The following is an 11,332-nucleotide window of genomic DNA, read 5'->3' as shown; positions in this document are numbered from 1 at the left end:
TGCTTGTACACTCAGACCCATAGCAGGTGCTGTAAACAGAAGTGCACAATTTTAGCTGCATATTAAAGTAAATGAGTGGCGATTATGGCGATTATTTAAGATGCAGAGTAAAACTTCATTTGCATGTCATTCTTCTGAAACTGTTCCAATGCAGTTTACTAACTCACTTGGTCTGGCAGAAAGTCGACTCAGAAACAGAAGGGAAAAGAGGAGGATCAAAGCAGAAGTCTTTAGGAGACAGCAGTTCTTGGTGGCTAAGGCCGGGGAACTGATCACTAACTTCAGGCACGAGGTCATGGACTGGTACTTCTTCTGGCATGTTCATGACTGTGTGGTGGTTTGGTTGATGATCAGGTCTCCTCTGTGAGTCACTACTCTGCAAACTGCCTTTTCTCCTTCCCTTCTTTGGAAGCGGTTTATAAACCCAATCTACATGATAGAAAAGAAGAATTTAAAGAGTAAGAGGCGACATAAAAACAATAAAAGTGTCAGAATTGATGCGTTTGTTTTGTTATTTGTGTATAAAGAAAGTTCACCTACCAGGAAACAACTGTTCGTGTTCCTGTTTAAGCCTCCATGATTCAGTGTAGTAGGGTTTCTTCTGTTCTTCACTCAGTTTGTTCCACTGGATCCCAAGCTGCATGCTGATCTCTGCAGAGCTGCTATTTGGATTGGCCTTGGAAAAGATGGGCCTCTGTTTTCTCGCCCAAACCATGTAGGCATTCATTGGCCTTCTGATGTTGCCTTTTTTATCTCTGCACTTGGCAACGTTAAATTTATCTACAAAATAAAAGCTGTTACCCGTCTTATTATCTGTCATTATTTCTCCTTCTTTCTTCTGAAAGTCGCTCTTTCTGGCTGAAAAATCTTTTTTGCCGTCTTGGAGAGCGGATTGTTCAAAACATTGACGCTTATCACTTAAAACAATTAAAAACATTTCAGCTGTTTGTTTGCGCTTCATTGCTGTGGTCAGTAAATGTTTGTGTTGAACTGCAGCACAACAAAGTTGTCATGACAATAAAAGGGAGTTGAGGGCGCTATCAGAGATACCGACGTCACAAAAGAGGCTGGGCTTCAAAGGTTCAAATGCAGACGCGGAAGGTGAAAACGGGTGGTGTTAAGACAAGCGAAGTGGTGTGTGATTGTAAACCCTACACGAGTTTCTATAGCGCTCCTTTGTTTAGACACAGTAGGGTATTAAAATATTTATAATTATATTATTTAATAGAAAACACGTGTTTGCAGTTTGTAATGTGATTTTGATAAAAATGTGGGGTTTAATTTGAGGTGTAATTAGTTTGTACTGCATGTGGTGACCTGTTGTTGTTATACTTAATTTTACCATTAGGGGGAGTAGAAGTGCATTGAAAATAGAGAATGAGAGAACACGTGATTAGCGCGTGTCAGATGTGTGTTATGAGCTATTAAAAAATAAATCATTCATTCATGCTACCTGGCCTCGCTTCCTTCTGTTTCCTGACAACACTGCACTTTTAACAAACACTTTATTTTATTTCCCTTATTATTTATTATACTTACCTTCTCTGAACACAAACAGATGTTTTACTTAAACACATGGTAGTATTTATAGTCTCTGTTTATCTTTCAATTATAATCATCTACTTATCAAGACGTTTGTAAGCAAGAAATTATCATAAGAATAAAATAATCTGGTAAATTAATCACAAGGTAAATTATATTTTTTATTGAATACAATCAGGTCCAAAAATGTATTTAAAAAAGAAAAAACATTAATGAAAGATGTGATTGATTTTGATCTGCCGCCAGTCTTTTTACAAGCACTTAGTGTTTTCTCAGCTGGTCCACGACTACACCATAATATGTATGGGATTTTTATATTGGTATTAAAATTAGAAACTAAACTCCTATAAAATCATCTCAGCAGTATTAAAATCAAGATTTGGTGATTTCTGTAAAAAGTTTGGTGTGGAATGGACGTCTCTGTTCACCTGTGTACAGCAGCACATGGGGAGGACAACAAATAATGACAAGAAACAAAAAAGTGACAAACTTCATTTGGATTTGACTTTTCCTTCATCACCCTTATAGCTGACATGCCATCATTATACACACACAATGAATGTAACACTGATTTGAGGTGATCCATGAAAAAAAAACACTTTCTTTTAGTCAGTTCTATAAATGTTAGTTTTAAGACTAACGAGGCATAAAAACAATTCAAATGTTTACACGTGAGATTCGTAACACCACTTCCACAAATACAAAGTGCCCTAGTGTGAGATTTGATCAGTTCACAGCAAAAACAACTTCCTCCTTTCTGCAAAATCTTAATATTTAAATCCTTGTTTAGTCAATTATTCCCTGGTTCTCCTACAGCTGATGTTCTACTGTATACACAACACATCATCTACAGGAATCTTTGATATCCCCAGTACTGAGGTGAGATACTGAACAGAAACGAGTGAGATGAGACTTTAAACTGTTGCTCAGAGACGAGACCATAACATCTTCTCTTCATCTTCTTCCTCTTGATCTCCTCATCTTTTTCCTTCTTCTCCTGATCCCCTGGTGTTGGACAGAAATCCCTCTGTAACCTATAACATAAAGCTGTTCAAACACTATGTGCTCTGTATTCATCTTTATGTGAGGCTCATGACTGGTAGGAGACGAGCTGCTTGGAGGAGACCGAGTCCTCACAGGGGACGAGCTGCTTGGAGGAGACGAGTCCTCACAGGGGACGAGCTGCTTGGCGGAGACCGAGTCCTCACAGGGGATGAGCTGCTTGGAGAAGACCGAGTCCTTACAGGGGACGAGCTGCTTGAAGGAGACTGATGCTGTATCCTGTCTCCGTCTTCTTGTGTCTGAAGAGACAAACACACAGTGAGATGCGTCTCGTGAAAGGAATCTATAATCAATATTACCTTCACCACCAGCTTGTGTGTTTAAACCTGAATAAATCCTCTATTAAACAATTAAAAACATTTTAACAAGTTATCACAATTTATATTTGAGTAAATATTTGAACACTTTGTCTTTTCCTAACACTGTTTATCAGTTCATTTCTGCTGAACTGAACCCATTTTTCTTTCCTCTCAGTTTAACAGCAGTTACTGAAGCACACAGAGGAACAACTCAGTCATACACTACACAGATTTTTAGTGAACTATAAGTAAAATTATGTACTAATGTAACTTATGATATCTTATTAAATATAGTTTTATTCATCTTTTAGTCAAAAAGTAGACGTTTCTAATAAAATAAACACAAAAGCAGCGCTAGCAAACCCGGCTAGCATGAGGCTAATGATGATGTCTCCTACACCATTAGCCGAAAGGTCCATTTCTGCTCACTGCAACATTTATGGAAATATTATCACTCTTTATTATCATTCTTTATTTATTTATTTTAGACAAATGTGTCCACTTTTTCCTGCAAGTCTGTAAACTTTATGCTAATGATCAGGAGTAAATACAAAATGAGGAACATGCTTTTCCCCTCTTCACTCAGGTACCGATGGTCCTCATCACCTTTCCGCCTGTTTGGGGATTTTATGGGTGATTTGTTTCTCAATATTAATAATAATAATAATAATAATAATAATAATAATAAAAATAATAATAATAATTATAATAAATGATCAACTCTTTGTTTTAAAGAAAATAAAATCCATAAAGCTCAGAAACTCACCGTTCCAGGGGTCGTACAGTTCGCTTCATCCCGGCAGAGGGTCTTCATCCTCCACCTGGAACACGGCGTCTCTCGGAGCTACAGGAGGAAAATCCAAGTGATGCTGAGGAAAGAAAAGTCCAACCAAATAATATCAAATATATAATATAAAATATTTCATATAATACAAATCAAAAGTAATATTTCAGAGTTGAATCCCAGTGGAAACGCGACTGATCCGAAGCTGCTGCTTGTCAGCTGATACACACTGTGTGGTCAAAAGTATTTGGACACTTGTCTTTTCCAGCCAGATGTGGTTCATAAATTCACATAATTCACATGCACTTTAATGCACCATACAGCCAATTAACATGCAAACTGTTGAAACACTTCATAGAAACAGAATGTAGAATCACTGAAAGCATTTTAAATAGGATTTAAATACCCGCTACAGAGGGAAGCTGGAGCTTTTCTGTAGCTATTATTGCTTATATGTTCATGGCACAGGACCAAATATCAGTTTATTTTATCTTTCTATAATGAGCTGGATTAAATCATAAATGCTGTGGTGCCAATGAAAGATTAAGGAGAAAAAGAGTCTTCAGGGACCATGATGATTTCTTGGCCTGGATAATGACTGGTTAATAAGCTGATTTAGATTCCTACAGCTGTGCTCCTGGATCTATGTGCTGAATTGGGTCCAGTACTACAGAGGGAAACACACCAGAACCATGCCATCCCCGTCCAAATACAGGTCCTCACCACTCTGGGGTTAATGACAACAGGTTGTTTCTAGTAAGAAATGGCAGACAGGGAAAGACTTTATATAAATATTATATATAATCAACTTTTTCACAAGACCTTCTTTAGATATAATATAATTCTATTAAATCTCATGCTAGAGGTCTGGTATCTGCCCCTGAGTGTCATAATGCCTGTCATTTTGGATGTTATTATTAAGGTGGGTAGTCGATACATCAGGTTTCCCTTCACTGTGGCACACTGACCTTCTTCAGCACATGATTCCTTTATCCTGACACATAGCAGTGTAGGGAACAGACTACAGGCAGCTGCAGGACGTGATGACTGGCTTCCTGGTGACTTTAACAACATGTAGAAATTGTAAACATTGTCCTGATGTAGTCTATAATATGACAGGTGACAGAGGCTTCACCCCTCAGATGCTCCTCACCTCCTTAAATGCAGATGTGGAGCTCTGGAGGTCTCAGCTGGCAGATTTCTATACCACCCGGAAAAAGTGTGTAAGATTATCAGGGTGTGTGGTGTTTTGCACAATGTGGCACTGAGGACCAGTTTCCCTCTCCCTCCTGACCTCCCTCCCCCTCAGCATTATGACCCCGAGCCACAGCCCCCTGCCCCACAAGAGGAATATAAACTTAGTGGAAGAATCCATGAGGAGGTCATACGGCGTTTGTAAGAAAGACAAAAATCATGGTTGTTAATAGTGTTTATTGTGACTCTTTGTAGTAAAAGATTAAAATCAAAATTTAAAAAAAGAATAAAAAAAGATTTGACAAAACAGAAATAAAAAATTATCGAAAGACGAGACAATCTACAAGATACAATAGCTTTACACTCAGCTTTATACTATTGACTATAAGTGTAAAACTATCATAAATAGCCATAAGAGAAACAGAAAGAGAAAAAAGGCATGTTCAGACGCTCTGTTTCTCTTGTCGGCTTCTTCTTTTTCTATTTCTCCTTTTCTTTTGAAGGTTTTTTTGTCTCAGCTGAGCAACAATTTCCTCCCATCGCTCTCGGACTCTCATATAACGATCTGTTTTATTCTCTGAAGTCTTCTTTTCTTCCTCACAGAGATTCTGGGTATCCTGGAGCCCCCTGTTGGTCTGAAGCTGTAAGTTGTTCCTCTCCTCTATGTCAAGTTTTGTTTTCTCTCTTTCGTCCTCTTGTTTTTCCTCAAAATCCAACGTGGGCTCAAACTGAGAAACACGTTCCTCCAGTCGCTCTTTGTCTCTGATTAAATGATCTCTCTCCTGCTCTGCACTATTTTTCACTTTCTCACAGTGATTCTGAGTATCCTGGAGCTCCATGGTGGTCTGTTCCAAAGTGACCTCAAGCTGAGCAACATGTTCCTCTAAATTATTTTGTTCTCTCGTCCAGCTCTCTCTCTCACAGTCTACAGTTTTCTCCAGTTCCTCATGGATTTTCAGGGAAGACTGGAGCTTCGTGGTGGTCTCTTCCAACGTGACCTCAAGCTGAGCAACGTGTTCCTTCAGTTGTTCTTGCTCTATCATCCAGGTCTCTCTCTCACATTCTACAGTTTTCTCCAGTTCCTTATGGATTTTCAGGGAAGACTGGAGCTTCATGGTGGTCTGTTCCAACGTGAACTCAAGCTGAGCAACATGTTCCTCCAGTTGTTTTTGTTCTCTCCTCCAGCTCTCTCTCTCACATTCTACAGTTTGCTCCAGTTCCTCATGGATTTTCAGGGAAGACTGGAGCTCCATGGTGGTCTGTTCTAAAGTGACCTCGAGCTGAGCAACATGTTCCTCCACTTTCTCTTGTTCTCTGTTCCAGGTCTCTTTCTCACAGTCTACAGTTTTCTCCAGTTCCTTATTGATTTCCAGGGAAGACTGGAGCTCCATGGTGGTCTGTTCCAAAATAAACTCAAGCTGAGCAACACGTTCCTCCAGTTGTTGTTGTTCTCTCGTCCAGCTCTGGCTTCTCTCAGTTATGTCCTGTTTCTGCTGCTTTCGCTCAGAAGCCAAAGTAGCCTCCAACTTTTGCACCGTCTGTAGCAGAACGGCTTTCTCTTCTTTCTCTTCTGTTATCTTCTCTATCATTAGAAGAGAAAATGCATCCAAGTCTTCTACTACTTTCTCCATGAGTTCCAGCTTCTCCATCATTTCAGCAATCTGCTTAGATTTCTTTGTTCTTCTGCTTTGAAAAAACTTTCTCAACCTTCTGAAGAGCTCCATGTTTATGCCTCTTTACTCACACGCAAAAACCTTGGAAATGAGAGAAACAAAGACGCGTTCCCAATTATAGACGTTGCCTTACTGTGACGTCACAGACGGAGGGCGGGGCATCTCCCTGTGACGTCACAGTAAGGTCGTAACCCGGTCTCTCTTAACCTGACACTATGCGCATGCGCACATTACAGAGGTAAGGAGCGGATAAAATATCATGTCTTCACAGCTTTTCTGTTGTTCCTGAGAGAAGAGCGATATTACAGTCATAAATAAGATAAAAACGGCTGTAAACTGTGTATAAAGCGAGTGAATCCGAGTTGAGAACCGGAAGTTGACCGGAGTGACTCTATGAATGTTGCAGAATCATAAATGACCTGTAGGTGGCAGTGTGATGTGTATTAGAGCTCACTGTCACAGCAGGTAATTAGAAGTAGTGGAGCTCTAATGACGTCATTAATAGCGAGGACAAGACACACAGCAGTTTGGGATTCTTTTATTGACTTTATTGATTAATTGATTTGGAGTATGATTGTGTTTCTGATCAAAGTAAGTTCATGTGTATGGAGTAAAAACAACCTGTACATTTCTCACTTCCAGACAGTATTATGAGATGTTCATCTGCTGGAAGTTCATGTTTAATGCTGCATGTTTTATAGGATTTATGAGCTGGAAGAAATGTTTCTATATTGGTTTTGTTTTAAACGACTGGTGCATTTTTAGCTACTTTTTCCACTCAACTGAAAGGAGGCAGAGGTTGGAAATTTTTTTTTTAATGGAGTTTAAGTTGAGATTAATATAAAACCTGTATGTGAGTATTTTAGGCAAAATGCTCTTTATTGTATTTATTGTAAAACATTTTTACTTATAAAAAATAAAATGTTATTCTGAGTGAAACCAATTGTTTATTAAATGCATTATTCACTAAATAAACATCAATGAAAACTGGATGATTTGTTTTTTTTGAATGTAAAAATATTAATTTGAGGATAATTGAACTTAATGAATCGAATAGTTTTGGATTAAATGAAGACTTTACTGAACTAAACAGCACTGAATTCTCCTTTAAATGAACTTAAGTTTACTGAACTAAATACTGTTACTTATATGAAAATAAACCCGGTTTCTTGAACCCTGTTCGGTTTCAGCCCCACTTTTGTGCCTCACAGCTGAAAATGACCTTCCTGACTTTCAATGGTAAAAGTTCCTGACAACAGTGTGCTACATACACTATTTACATCTCTTTTGAAACAACACACTTTGGGCTTTGCATCATCCAAAGATGCTGAAGTTCCTTAGAAAAAAATGTGTACGTCATAAAACTTATTTTTTAAATATATAAATACATGAATTCGGTCCTGAAACAATCCAGAATAGTGACGGGTAAAAAGTCACATGTGTAATGAGTTTATATTTCAACTTTGAAGAAAATACAATAAAAACGAGATTCCTATAAACATTATTCTGAGACTGTGTGTAGTCCTTTTCTCCCTCCGTCTGTTTGAGGAAAAGCAGCCTGATAACCAAATGTACTGGGAATAATAACATTCACACAATAAGCATAAGACTGGTATTTGAACATTAGAAAAACAGTAGAAGAAGAAAGTAATGAAAATAAAAGTAGCACAATGCTTCCTTCAGTGCCTCTGTGAATGATGGAGCACATCTGGACCTTCCTTTTATCCTTCCATTCTACAAACAGCACATCCTCTTCTCTCAGCCAGTGATGAGGCCTCGAGGAGCTTTTTTCAGAAGCTTGTTGGTGATGGTTTGTGGTTCATCAGCACCTGAGGCCTGATTACTGCCACACCTGTTTACAATCAAGAAATCTCTTAAATAGGACCTGCCTGACAAAGTGAAGTCGACCAAAAGATCCTCAAAAGCTAGACATCATGCTGAGATCCAAAAAAATTCAGAAACAAATGAGAAAGAAAGTAATGGAGATCTATCAGTCTGGAAAAGGTTATAAAGCCATTTCTAAAGCTTTGAGACTCCAGTGAACCACAGTGAGAGAAATTATTCACACATGGCAAAAACATGGAACAGTGGAGAACCTTCCCAGGAGTGACCGGCTGACCAAAATTACCCCAAGAGCACAGTGACGACTCATCCAAGAGGTCACAAAAGACCCCACAACAACATCCAAAGAACTGCAGCCTCACTTGCTGAGTTAAGGTCAGTGTTCATGACTCCACCATGAGAAAGAGACCATTTAAAAACTGCATGTTCACTTGTGTTATTGTTACTAATATTTAAATGAGGTTGATGATCTGAAACATTAACGTGTGACAAACATACAAAAAAATACGAAATCAGGAAATTGCAGTTGCTCAGCTGGAGGTCACTTTGGAACAAAACCAGCATGGAGCTCCAGGATTCTCTAAATCAGTGTGAGAAAGAGAAGAAATGTGCAGAGCATCAGAGAAATATGAGAGGAACCCAATGTTGAACCTCTTCATGTCTAATGATTCAAGATCAAAGAAAATGTACAAAATAATGAAATATTAAATTATTCAACATTTTTGTGTTTTTGTTACTATAATAAATATAAAAGAAATCAAACCTGTTCAGAGGGTGTCCCAATACTTTTGGTGATATAGTGTATCACTTCATTCGTGCTGGAACAGTTTTCTCTTTACAGCATCTGTACCTCAGGTATGAGAAAATATGACTATAACACACTGATAACACACTTACCAGGCAAGACTTCAGGAAGTGTTCAGACTTTTCCCTCATAAACAAAGGTAGACCTTCTGAGAGCTCTAGATTTTCTTTGTATATACTCACACATGAGTGTGGTCACAAATATAGTTGTGCAGGTCCACAGTGACGTGACATGAAAGAGATGATCACCTGAAAGTCTGAAATGAACACTTTAGGAGGGTGGAGACGTCCACTCATCGTCAACTACCCCCGCGGACGAGATGTCCACTCATCGTCCTCTACCACCACAGACGAGATGTCCACTCATCGTCCTCTACCGCCGCAGACGAGACGTCCACTCATCGTCCTCTACCGCCGCAGACGAGACGTCCACTAATCGTCCTCTACCGCCGCAGACGAGACGTCCACTCCTCGTCCTCTACCACCACAGACGAGACGTCCACTCGTCGTCCTCTACTGCACTGATGAGCTCACGAAAAAACACATTAATGTAAATGTAATGTACGTATTAGAATTTAGTTTTTAAGATACATGAATCTGTTGTTTATGTCGTTAATGTAACATATAATAAGAGATAGTAGCTTGAAAAGTGATGCAATGTACAATTACCATGCGCAAAAATACATTAATACACAATATCATACACAAAAAAGTTCTTTCTACTGATCTGTTCTGTATGTTAATGCAGTTCATTGTAAAAGACAGTAACACATGAAGTGCTGCAGTATATTAGTACATCATGATCACCAAAGATCAAAACAACAACCAGAACAGAGTTTTCTCAAAGTCTAATTCCAGAAAATATACGTGTCGTGGACTACAGTTGAACGCCTGGAGAATAAAAGATGGACAAACTCGTGCCCAGTGTTGTGCTGGTTACTAAGAAATAGTGACTAGTTACAGTTACTAGTTAATTAATTTAAAAAGTAACTCAATTACTTTGTTGATTATTTACAACAAAAAGTAATGCGTTACTGTTAAAAGTAACTTTTTAGTTACTTTTTAAAAGAACCTTCTTAAATGTTCCCATTAATGCCCTTTTATGTGTTATGGTCTACAAACACAACACTGACTTAAACACAAAGTCATTTTTAAACACTATTTTATTAAAGTCAGAGCAGCACTGAATATATCACAAGCATTTCTGAAATAAATAACAAAACAAGCTGAATAATATATTCACAATCAAAAACTAAAGTGGCTTCTGCATCATAAAAGCTGTTGTGTTGAGCTCTTAAACATGTTCCTTTCACAGCTGAAGTATAAAAACTATCAACAATGTAGAACAGAACACCGGGTTAGCTTCTAGCTTCTAGCTCCTCAGGCATGGAGTTTCTGGAGGTGTTGCTATCACAGTAGATACGACCTTCAAACCAGAAAGACACAGCTTACATTAGACTAAAAACTTTGTCTTTATGCTCAACTAAAGTGAAATAATGAGCATATTTCCACTTTGAGAAACTCGTCTTGCTCTCGCATATATATATATATTTTTTTTATGTGTGTGTGTGTGTGTGTGAGAGACAGTGAGGAGTGTGACTTCTGAAGACAGAAGTCTGTCCTGAAGGTGTATCAGCACTTCACTGAACTGTACACTCACCTGATACACACACACACACACACACACACACACACACACACACACACACACACACACACACACACACACACACACACACACACAGCTGCATTAATACATTTAAATAAATCACTATCTCTCTAATCACACTTAATTCCTCCAGGATTAATTACAGGTTGGGTGACCTCTAACCTCTCGTGTGGTGCTGATGTTCCTCCTCATGAATAATGAATGGTGATGATCATATAAATAAACTCAGTTTAGTAAAAGTTTGTGAACAAACTTTATATTGGTCCAGTTTTTAAAGTTTATTCTAAAAGTTATAAATAGTGTAATAAGTGGACAAGAAATATGAGTTGTTCATGTCACACAGATTTTTTATTTATTTTTTTATTTCAATTCAGTGTCATTACAAAATAGGTTTAAATTTGTAGAGATTTTATTTGGACAAACATATCGGACAAAAGAAATCAGCAACATATATTGGTCATCC

General features: G+C 38.2%; 2 protein-coding genes across 7 annotated transcripts in view; one reads left to right on the top strand and one right to left on the bottom strand.

Moving 5' to 3' along the window:
* Positions 1-11,332, bottom strand: part of LOC310725165 (eukaryotic translation initiation factor 4 gamma 3-like) — a 250,262-nt gene that overhangs the window by 109,310 nt on the left and 129,620 nt on the right. The gene's annotated exons all lie outside the window — the stretch shown is intronic.
* LOC310724844 (eukaryotic translation initiation factor 4 gamma 3-like) overlaps positions 1-11,332 on the top strand; it is a 128,643-nt gene that overhangs the window by 57,665 nt on the left and 59,646 nt on the right. The gene's annotated exons all lie outside the window — the stretch shown is intronic.

Source organism: Silurus aristotelis (genome assembly GCF_946808225.1).
Source record: "Silurus aristotelis genome assembly, chromosome: 1".
In the NCBI taxonomy this organism is placed as follows: Eukaryota; Metazoa; Chordata; class Actinopteri; order Siluriformes; family Siluridae; genus Silurus; species Silurus aristotelis.
Note: the sequence above shows the minus strand (reverse complement) of the source record. Positions and strands in the feature narration are given on the sequence as shown.